The 11,283-nt window shown below is 47.8% G+C and overlaps 1 protein-coding gene across 1 annotated transcript in view; it reads left to right on the top strand.

Moving 5' to 3' along the window:
- The first annotated feature begins 465 nt into the window (after positions 1 to 465).
- The window catches only part of LOC140508361 (uncharacterized), a 36,524-nt gene continuing 25,706 nt past the window's right edge, over positions 466 to 11,283 (top strand). Inside the window, exon 1 of the mRNA XM_072616214.1 lies at positions 466 to 637. The gene's annotated coding sequence lies outside the window, so the exon portion shown is untranslated. The remainder of the gene's footprint in view (positions 638 to 11,283) is intronic.

Genomic DNA, 11,283 nt, shown 5'->3' with positions numbered 1-11,283 from the left:
CTGAGTGTCCCCAGACTTGGGGCTGAGGCCCAGAGCCTCCTCTGCTGGATGGAGCAGCGAGAGGGGAGAATGAAAGGAACGTGGCCCCGAGAGAATTCACACTGGAGCCGGACGGCTCTAAAGCCGCCTGCAAACTAAGAGGATTTTCTGAGTAACCTGGGTGAGATCAGTTGTCAAAGGGCGAATCTTTCCACCAGTGGAGTCTGCCATTTCCCATATAAGGAATACTTTGGAGAAACTGACGAATCAGAAACTTAGGGGGTGGAGAGCTAGGAAGCTCCGCCCCGTGTAAGGGACGGACTAGGGAGCGAAGGATTCTGGGAAACCGAGTCCGGCTGCAGAGGCCTAGGAGATCAATGAGCAGGCGCGTCCGGAAGGCACACGGACTGCTGGGAAATGGAGTCCAGAAGTGCCTCCGGCAGCGAACGCCCTGGAAGTGAAGGTTTAGGGGACCAATGGGCAGGCGGCCCCTGCGGGTAAGGGGGAGGGATTTCCTGTTGGAGTCGGCTAGCTGCTTGGTTCGGTCCTGGACATTTTTCCTATTTTACAGATGAAGAAACTGAGGCAGACGCAGGCGAAGAGATAGAACCAACACGTGTCAAAGGCTGGATTTGAACTCAAGTGTTCCTGGCTCCAGGTACAGCGTTGTGTCCCCGGGGCCACTTGGGGGGCGGGCGTCCCCGGCCTCCCCGGCAGCCTCTGCAGTCCTCCTTGCTTGGGGCACGGTAACATTCCGTGGTGAACCTTCGTGGCTGTGGTCCGGCCCTTTCCTTCGTGCCCCGCCCTCTGTGACTCCACTTGGGGTGCTCTCGGCGGGGATACTGGAGGGGGGTGGACCCCTTCCTTCTCCAGCTCATTTTACAGATGGGGAAATCGAGGCAAACGGGGTGAAGCGACTTGTCCAGGGTCACAGGGCCGAGGTCGGAACGCAGGTCCTCCCGACTCCGGCCCGACCCGGCGCTTCCCAAAGGGCCGAGCCCGGGTCCGGATGTCCTTGGGCCCGGCCAGCGCCCGGCAGCGGCCCCGACGGTCACCGCGCCCCCGTCCCTTCTCCCGGCAGCCCGGTTCCGATCTGGAGACTTGGGGGAAAGCTCGGCGCGGGTGGGTCGGGGCTTCTGGAGTTCCTCGTGGCCAAGCGGGGGCGCAGCGGGGCTTAAACGGGCTCAGCCCACCCCCACCCCCTCCAGCTGTGTGAGTGACCCTGGGAAAGGGGCTCGGCCCAGTGAGGGAAATGGGAAACCTCCCCCGAACCTCCCCATGGTCCGGAACAACCACAGCGTGCCAGGCGCCGTGCCTGCGCAGGGGGTGCAGAAAGAGGCCACAGACTGTCGGTGCCCTGGCAGCCCCCAGGCGCACGGGGGGACCGCGTAGGGATGCGGACAGAGCGACCCCCTGGGCTGATTGGAAGAGGACCGAAAGGACATCACCATGGCCACGTCAGTGTCCGGCTGGGGCTGGTCGGAGCAGACCAATGAGTGCTCCACCACAGGTCGGGCACAAGTAATCCATGGCAGTGTGGGGGGTGGATTTCCTTTGTCCTTTGCTCTTAGAGCACAGCATCCTTTCTGATGTGGGCATGTGAGTGCCGAGTGGTCCTGTGCCAGTGTCTCCCATGTCACACAGTCAAATCCAAAGGTCTTGAGAGAAACTTTGAGAGTGTCCTTGTATCACTTCTTCTGACCACCATGTGATCACCTGCCCCACGCAAGTTCTCCATAAAATAGTCTTTTTGGTAAGCATACATTTGGTATTCGAACAAGGTGGCCTGCCCATCGGAGTTGTGCTCTCTGAGCCATAGTTTGAAGACTTGGCAGTTCAGCTCGAGCAAGAACTTCAGTGTCTGGTACCTTATCCTGCCAGGTGATCCCCAGAATCCTCTTTAGACAGTTCAAATGGAAACGATTCAGTTTCCTGGCATGGCACTGGTAGACTGTCCATGTTTCACAGGCATGCAATAATGAGGTCAGCACAACGGCTCTGTAGACCTTCAGTTTGGTAGTCAGTCTAATACCTCTTCTCTCCCAAACTTTTCTTCAGAGCCTCTCAAACTCTGAGCTAGCTCTGACAGTGCATGTGCCCACCTCATTATCATTGTGTACATCCCTGGAAAGTACACTACTAAAGTTAGTGAGCTTACCCACAGCATTCAGAATTTCTCCATTTGCTGTAACTGATGGTTCCACGTATGGATAGTGTGGTGGTGGCTGATGGAGCACCTGGGATTTCTTGGTGTTAATTGTTAGCCCAAAATTAGCACAAGCAGTACCCATGCCTAGCAAGCTTTGTAGAGGATAAATAGGAAATAACTAACTCTGAAATGAGGAGGGGTTGAAAAGGGGAGAATTTTAGTTGGGACTTAAAGGAAGCCAGGAAGTTTGGTGGTCAGAGTAGAGGAGGGAGAGTGTCCCAGGTGTGGGGACAGCCAGAGAGCTGGAGGGTCTTGTTAGTGAAACCTGCAGGAGGCCAGTGTCACTGGATGGAGGAGGATGGTCGAGAGAGAAAGATGTAAGAAGACTGGAAAGGCAGGAGAGGGCCAAGCTATTGCCGGGCTTGGAATGTATTTGCTCCTGGAAGCAATAGGGATCCACTGGAGTTTATTGAGTGGGAGACATGGTCAAAGCTGCACTTTAGGAAAATGACTCTGATGCTGGACTGGAATGGGGAGAGACTTGAGGCAGGCAGAGCTCCTCCCCCAGCAGCTATTTTGATAGTCCTGGTGTGAGGTGATGGTGTTTTTTTTGAAGGGGGATGGAGAAACCTCCGTGTGTAGTATAAAGGTGAATAATCCTAATTCATTATTATTTCTTAGGGAATAAGGGACCCTGGGTAAATGGGGAGGGTAGCAGGCTGAAGGTCTTTGTCTCCTGAGATCTCTGGGCAGTTCTAAATCTGAGTCAGTCCCGGGTGGGCCGTCTGGGGTGGGATCCTCCAGCTCCAAGGAAGGAAGGATCTTTGCCTGGAGGTAATCTGCATTATTGGGGGCACCTCCCCCACCCACCTGTGCTGGGAGGAGCTGTGTTTAACCTTGTGTGGCTATGTTGGGAGAAGAGATAAAAAGATTCCAGCGAGCAATCACTGTCTGTCTTCATTCACCTCTGTAGCCAGACCGAGGAGACATCAAAGAACACGCAGTCTTTGCCCGGAGTAAGTAAGTCTGGGCCTCACCTGCCCCTCCCCTCCTCTTTCTTTCTAAACCCGGGTCTCTCCCCCCCTCTTTGGTAGATTAACCTCAGGACCAGGAAATGAAGCATTTTTCAGAATCCTTTTAGTCTCCTACCCCCCTCCCCCCAAAGAATCCTTCTCCTTTCCTCCCAAGAGAGAACTCTCCAGCAGTCTCCTCCTCACTCCAGGATGGGAGACTGCCTGATAAAGGTGGCGAAGAACTCTGCATTTGGCACCAGCACTGGGTTTGAATCCAGCTTCTCAGGTCCCACTACTAGACTCTCTACAGTGCTTTACATGTGTGGTCTCATTTGGTCTTCACAACGGCCCTGCCAGGTAGGGGCTGTTATCCCTATTTCACAGATGAGGAAACTGAGCCTGAGAGGTGCAGTGACTTTCCCAGAGACTGCTAGGGCAGATCAGAGGGAGGATTCTTAACTGGGGTGTAACTGACTCCAGGCTCTCCCCCCTTAACCTTGGCAGGTAAGTCACTGAACCTGTATTCTCCGCTGTAAAATGAGGGGTCTAGACCAAACTAAGCCCCTTTCAGGTTTGAAATATATCTGCATTGCTGTGATCTGGAGATCAGCTCAGAAAGAAAAAAAAGTTTACGGACTTTTGGAGGTGGAAGGACGTCAGAAAATAATCTTGGAATTCCAATTTAAATCTGTGACCCAGGCTGGAATCCTGGATGTAACTTAATGCCCCTGTGACCCTGGGCCAGTCATTGATCATTCTGAGCCTTGTTCCTCCAGGCAAAATGAGGGTCTGGATCTCTGAGGCTCCTCCAGGCTCTAGCTCAGGGTCCTTTGAGAGCTGGCCACTTGAAAAATGGACTCCAGCCTGTGAAACCATCTCTGTCCCTGCTCAGTCTCTGGTTCCCTGCTACTTTTCTACCTTGGACAGCACCCAGCCCCCCTAGGGCCAGGGCTCAATTGGGAGAATCCTTCAAAAATATTTTGGGGACCTGAATGAATCCTCATCCAACCACCAGCTTTCTACCCTGCTCCAGTTTTCCCAGGCTAATTGGATGCCTATGGGGTCTTTTTATTGTCCCCTCCTCTGTGCTCCTCTCTTCTCTCAGGGAAGGTCTCTGACCTCCTAGAAATTCTCTCATAGAGTATTTAAATGAACAAACATAAAATACCCTCCTCCCCTCTGCCTCAGCACTGGCCCATTTTCAAAAATTTTTCCACAAAGCCTTGTTGGCCTTAGCACAGTGCCAGCCACATAGTAGTGGCTTTTTCATTGCAGTTTTAGAGGTTTTCAGTTATGTTTGACTCTTTGGGACTTCTTTTGGGGACTTCTCGGAAACAATACAAGAGTGGTTTGCCGTGTCCTCCTCATTTTACATAGGAGGAAAGTGAATCAACTAGGGTTATGTGACTTACCTCGGGTCACACAGTTGACTCCAGAGGTTGGATTTGAACTTGGGTCTTCCTGACTCCAGGCCAGGCATTCTTGTCCACCATACCACTTAGTGAGTGCTTAATTACTATTTGATATTTTATTGGCTGATGAGGGCATGGAAGTGAATGTTTTCCAAGATTCCTCCTTAATCTAACAATCTAGGAACCTTTGTGCTGTGATCCCTTTTTGCCTTTGCTCAGCTAAGTGCCCAATGGGCAGGGACTGGGGCCCTCACAAACAGGGAATCTGTGGCTGCCTCTTAAATGACTGGGGACCTGGAACTTAGTTCTCAATTCCTCTTACCTCTCCCAATGAGTGAATGAATGAATGAATGAATGAATGGTCATTTATTCAGGACTAATTACTAGATGCCAGGATTTGTAATAAGTGCTAGGGATTCAGATCCAGGGTGCAGATCTGCCCTCTATTAGCCAACATGCTGGCCTTTGGAAACCCTTTCCAGAAAATCCTACTCAGTTTGATTACTGATGGAATGGGAGTGTGGGGATTGGGTTATCTCCCTTTCTCCCACCTATGACCCTTCCTCCATTCACTTGGATTAGCATGTTATTCCCTCCACCCAACTCCTGGATTCTGGAACTCCATTTTCCCCTCTCTTTTCTGGGTCTTCATTCCTCCACCCTCTCACCATCCAATTTCCTCTCCTACTCCCCCTTCTCTTTTTGGTGGATGGACCAGGAGGGGCTGGAGACTGTGGCAAACCCTTGCAGACTCTCCCCAGGCAATCCTTTGGCTCCCCCCAGCACTCACCCTAGCTCAGTGTTTGGGAGGCTCCTTTGAACTGTCTTAGGAAGATTCTGAGGATCACCTGGCAGGATAAGGTACCAGATACTGAGGTACTTTCTTGAACTTGTTGACCTGAAAACTTGGTTAAAGAAAAGGCAACAGGCTAAATGCATACATTTTATAATTTAATTAATTAATTAATCAATTCCCTATTAAAGAAAACAGTAACATAATGCATTATGGAGCCAGAAATGTTCTGGCTACCCAGTGCAGAAATCTTCTGGCTTATATACATTTTGCTGTGAGAAAGGAACTGTCCTAATTAAGCAAATCATAAATTCAGTAAGACAGGACAATTAACAAAGCAATGTCAGTTGGGCCTTGTGATTCCATGCTGTGTAAACATGTCTCAGTGACATACAATAAGAAAATCCCACCAGGCTTCCTGTCCTAAACAGGTACTCGAAATAGCTGACACAGAAAAGGGTAAACAAGTTCAATAGAAATTACGATCTAAGATGTCTATATTTTCTTTACCATTAATATGCCATAACATAGCATGTGTCTATAGATAACAAGACACAAAGGAAAGTCCCGTCACTCAAGATAGTGTCCCAGGTCAAAGGTCTCCCAAGGAATGCAGAGTCAGCCTTGGCTGGCCCCCGCCGACATAGGAAGAGGCACTCTCTGAGTTTGCTTCAGAGAGAACAAAGAGATTATTCCAAAATTTTATATTAAACATTATCAAACTCAACTGCCAAGCATTCAAACTGTGCTTCAGAGAGTGCAACTCTGATGGGCTGGCCACGTTGTTCGAATACAAAATGCATGCTTGCCAAAAAGACTGTTTATTTAGAACTCTCAGGGGGCAGGCAATTACATGGTGGTCAAAAGAAGCGATACAAGGACACTCTCAAGGTCTCTCTCAAGAACTTTGAATTTGATTGTGCAACATGGGAGACACTGGCACAAGAGCACTCAGTGTGGCGTGCCCACATCAGAAAAGGTGCTGTGCTCTTATGAGCAAAACAGAATTGAAACAACACAAAAGAAATGTAGGATATGCAAATCTGGGTTAGCCACCCCAAATGTTCATATGAGCTATCTGTGCTAGAGCATTCTGAGCTCCTATTGGTCTGATCAGCCACCATCAGACACACTGAAATTTCACTTTATCATGGTGGTGTCATTTTAATGCTCTTTGAGAAGGACAGCAGCCAGCTGCCTAGTCCAGAAAGCCCAGATCCCCTCAGGACTCTTAGTTTCCTTCTATAAAATACAAAGCAGCCCCTCCCTGTTGCCCTCTGGTCTTGGTTGAGTCGTCTGATGGGATGATGACTTTTTAAAACTTTAGAAAAGCTAATGGTTCTCCCCAGGATGTTTCCTGCCTAAGTCTCAGCCCCTCCCTTCCTCCCACTCTTTTCCAGGTTTTTCCTTTTGTGTCTGTTCAGTAGCCCCTACTCATCTATTTCTCCATCCATAGAGTTTACAAAGTTCTAGTTACTGGCAACTGCTAAAGATAAAAAGAAAACACTGTTTGCCCTTGGGGAGTTCAATTATGTGGGGGTCATCACATAATTTCAGAATGTTGGGGAGATCGTTGGGGAGAGGGGGAGTACCCTGTCTCCTGGGAGATTATCCCAGATCTCTGAACATCAGAGCTAGCCTGGATCTTGGAAATGTTCCAGGCCTTTAATCTCTCCTTAGTGACTTGCTGAAGGTGTTCCTTCCAGCCTGGGTCTGAGGCCAGGTTTGGACCCAGGTCTTCCTGATTTTGAGTCTGGCTCTCTATTCATAATCTGTAAATAATTCCTTAGCTTAAGCTGTGAGAGAGACGGGGGAGGGGGAAGAAAGAGGAAGAGGGACAGGAGACAGAGGGAAGGTCATTTCTGGAGCGTACTCCTCTGGGATGATGGGGATGCTGGGAGAAAACTGGAGCAGGCCTGCAGAAGGGAGGATTTGAGTGCCTTCTTGGAGGATACTAAGGTGAGGGGAGAGCCTTCCAGACTAGAGGGAGCAGAATTGGAGGAGGGTGGGGAAGGGGCAGAAAGGCCAGTGAGTGGAGCCTGTGCCTGGAAGGGGCAATGATAAAAGGAGGATGGAGAGGTCTGCAGCACACTTACGTTCAGTCTCCATGGCCTCATTTTTCAGTCAGTGGCATTAGGGGTTGGATTTCGTGACATCTGTCGTTTTTCCTGGGCACAGCATTTTTAAAAACCTTTGTTTCCATAACTAAGGCCATATTATTGCAGAGCAGTGTGGAGTATCTTGCCCAGAGTGAACATTATAGTGTCTTGGTAGAAATTGAACTCGGCCCTTCTGTTGTTCCAGGTAGGTAGGTGTCAGTGTAGATCAAGCACCAGGCCTAGAGGCTTGAAGACTCATTTTCCTGAGGTCAAATCTGGCCTCAGACAGTTTCTAGTTCTATGATTAACCACTTAACCCTGTGTGCCTCAGTTTCCTCATCTGTCAGACAAACTGGAGAGGAAATGGCTAACCACTTCAGTACTTTTCCCAAGAGAAACTCAAATGGGGTCAGGAAGCGTAGGACCCAACTGAAAATAACTGAACCACACTTCTTTCAGCATTCAGTCCACTGAACTGCGAACTCAGAACACCAAAATGCCCAGATGTCCTCCACCTTTAAAACACCTTCACTTAACCTTCTTATTCAAAAGCCATCCTCTTTTCTCCTTTTCACAGCTAATTGCCTAGAAAAAGCTCCCTGTGCTGGATGGTCTGTCTCTCCTTTTCCCACCCTCTGCTCCCTTCCCCACCTTCTGCAAAGCACTCAGGCAGCTAAAAGCAGTGGTCTCTTTATTGCTAAAGACCAACCCCTTCACTGGCTTTTTCCTGACTTCTCTGTAGCAATTGTTATTGTCAGCCATCCCCACCTATTGGATAAGCACATGTCCTTGGAGATCCTCTTCTGTCCTGGTTCTCCTGCTGCCTGTAGGATTGATAACCAAGGGATCCTTAGAAAGTCTTTCCTCTGATCTGACCTGGTCTTCTTTTCTCCCTGCCCACCTCCTTCCCCATGAGGGTAATTCTCCCTCAGTCCTGGGCCTGCTTTTTTGTAGCTAACTCTTGTCATCTCTGTAAAGGTAAGTAGCTGGGTGGTACAGTGGGTAGTACTGGACTTCAGTTAGTTAGACCTGAATTCAAACCCTGCCTCAGACACCCATCAAGTGTGTCAGGTCACTTGATACTTAGCCTCAGTTTCCTGCTGTGCGGGTTCTACACGCTGCACTGGGGTGAAAGAAACAGAATCTTACCTTAAATATTTGAGGTTAGTGTTGAGGAATTCCTCAGCCCAGAGATCCTAAGAACCTTCTGGAGAGAAATAAAAATAATAAAAGCTAGCATTTATACCACATCCATGTGCCTGGCACTGCGAAGCACTTGGCCCGTGGAATCCTCAAAGCAGCCTTTGGGGAGAGGTGCCATTATTCTCTCTACTTTATAATTGAGGAAAATAAGAGAAACAGGTCAAGTGACTTGTCCAGAGTCACAGAGCTAGGAAGTGTCTGAGGTCCAATGTGAATTCATTTCTTCCTGACTCCAGGCCCAGGCCTCTCTCCCCTATTCCACCCAGATGGAATTCCTCCCAGAAGATAAAATAGCATCTGCTCCCTGGCAGCTACCCTGTGGGTAACATCTCAAAGGAACAAGGGGAAATAGAGACATCAATATGGTTTGGCCCAGCCTCTGCCCTTCTGATCTCTAGTTAATTCCCTCAGAATACCTTGGTGGGGAGTGACCAGTTACTGAAGGCCTCCATTAACATAGAATCAGCCTGCTTAGGTTGTGAATAAAGTACAGACTGAGGGTCTGTCCCTGTTTACCTGTGAGGAAGCTCAGTTTCTTTGACATCTAAGCTAACTTTCTCCCTTGTGGGAGAAGCTTCTTCCCCCAAATTCAGTTTATTTCCTCCACATTCGCAACCTAAAAGCCATCCCTGACTCTTCCCTCTCTCTTGATATCCTTTCTTGATAGTATATTAAGTTCTAAATCTTTTTTCTTGTTTATTCTTTTAATTTCTTTAAGCCTGAATGTGGTATATTGTTGTCTACAAATATTTTGACTCTACTGTGTATTTTTGCTTTTCGTTTCTTTCTTTGAAGTATATATATTGTTTCATTCTGGCCAGAAACTCTGAAGGTCTTCCCCTCCTAGAATGATTCTTTTGGGAAGTCATACTAGGCCATCCTTTGCCTCAGTTCAGACCTCACTCAATGAATGGGGAAGACCTTAGCTTGAAAAGGCCATGGTCACCCACTGCTTCAGGGCCATTTCACTGCATAATTATCACACCTTGTTTTTTCAGTCCAAAAATTGGTTTATAATCTTTTCATTGAGTAATTGTCCCATGATACAATTCCGTTCATCAAGACCCTTAAAAGGTGAACAGAGCAGCCGTATCTGGATATGCATTTATGTCATGCACATCACAGGCTGTGAGCCTAGAATTTTCAGTGCATGGGCATTGTCAGTATATTTCCAGAAGCCTACTGCCTGGTTTGTTTAGAGAGCTCCAATACTAATGGTGCCAATCAACCCTTTGAAAAGCTGACTTTTCATTGTAAGGTGCAAGGGAACTGGCTGGCAGGGGAAGCTGCCATGAGGAAGTAACATGATATGGTAAGACTTGTGTCTTTCCACTCTAGCTAGACTGTACATTTCCTCTGCTACGGATACATTAACCTGTGAAGCACTGCTTTCTGATTATGGGTTAATATAAAAATTATTCTTTGGGCATCAAACTGAAATTGATCATCTTTGCTCAACAGCATGGAACAGAACTGTGGAAAGGAAGTTTTCAGTGAGTGAAAAGTTGGGAGACTGGCAGAAAAAGAAAGACAAGCTAAAAAACACAAGCCTTTCTAGATGTGTTTTTAGAGGTCCTAAAACAGGCAAATTTCCACAAATCCATGAAGTATTTGTGTATGTGGATGAAATTTGTGATGTTTACATTGTGTGGTGTGAGATGGTACAAATGAAGGCACCAGACGTACGACACAAACACAACATTCTTGGAAGACAGTTTAAGGCCAGTTGTGGCTGGGTTACAAATTTCATGTGATGGCGTATTCTGTATGATGGAGAATCACAATTCGGCCAAACGCATCACCAGCTTACACTAGGAAGGTTGAATGCTTTTGTTGCTTTGTCTTGTGTACGCATCAGGAAACTTCATATTCACTTTCTGAAATCAGTAATACTGATCAGACTCCAGAGTTGTGAATGTGCCTCCCAATGCTGCCTCTGCTCTTTACATAATGAGGCACCCCACTATCTGCAGAAATCTAGCATAAAATTTGGGATAATTTGTGGTCCAACATGGGTAATTTCCTAGAAAAAAGCTCCCTGTACTGAATGGTCTCTCCTTTTTCCACCCCTGATCCCTTCTCTGTCTCCTGCAATTCAGACAGCTGAAAGCAATGGTCTCATTTCTAAAGATCCTAGCCCAGGAATGGGGAAGTTGGGACCTCAGTTAACTTTAAAAGTAACAAGTAGTTTTCATTTTTTAAAATTATTAAGTACGTAGTAGTTAGATTTTTACAAAAGAATGGACATTTTAAAGTATATCTAACTGAAGTTTCTTGAATGCAGCCTGATTTGATTGCAGCTAAATTAATAACATAAGGTTCCCCACCCCTGCCCTAGCCCCTTCATTGCCCTTTTCCTGACTTCTCTGTAGCATTTGTTATTGTCAGCCATCACTATCTGTTGAATAAACACTTGTTCTGGGAGATTTTCTCCTGTCCTGGTTCTCCTCCTGCCTGTTGAACTGGTAAGCAAGGGATCCATGTCCTTAGAAAGTCCTTCCTCTGATCTGACTTGGTCTCCTTTTCTCCCTGCCCACCTCCTTCCCTATGGGAGGCCTGGGCCTGCTTTTCTTTAGCTAACTCTCCATCATCTCTCTGAAGGCAACTGGCTGGGTGGTGCAGTAATGCTGCACCA

Source organism: Notamacropus eugenii, chromosome 5 (genome assembly GCF_028372415.1).
Source record: "Notamacropus eugenii isolate mMacEug1 chromosome 5, mMacEug1.pri_v2, whole genome shotgun sequence".
Taxonomy (NCBI): Eukaryota; Metazoa; Chordata; class Mammalia; order Diprotodontia; family Macropodidae; genus Notamacropus; species Notamacropus eugenii.
The sequence above is the reverse complement of the archived record's forward strand: the minus strand, read 5'-3'. Positions and strand labels throughout refer to the sequence as shown.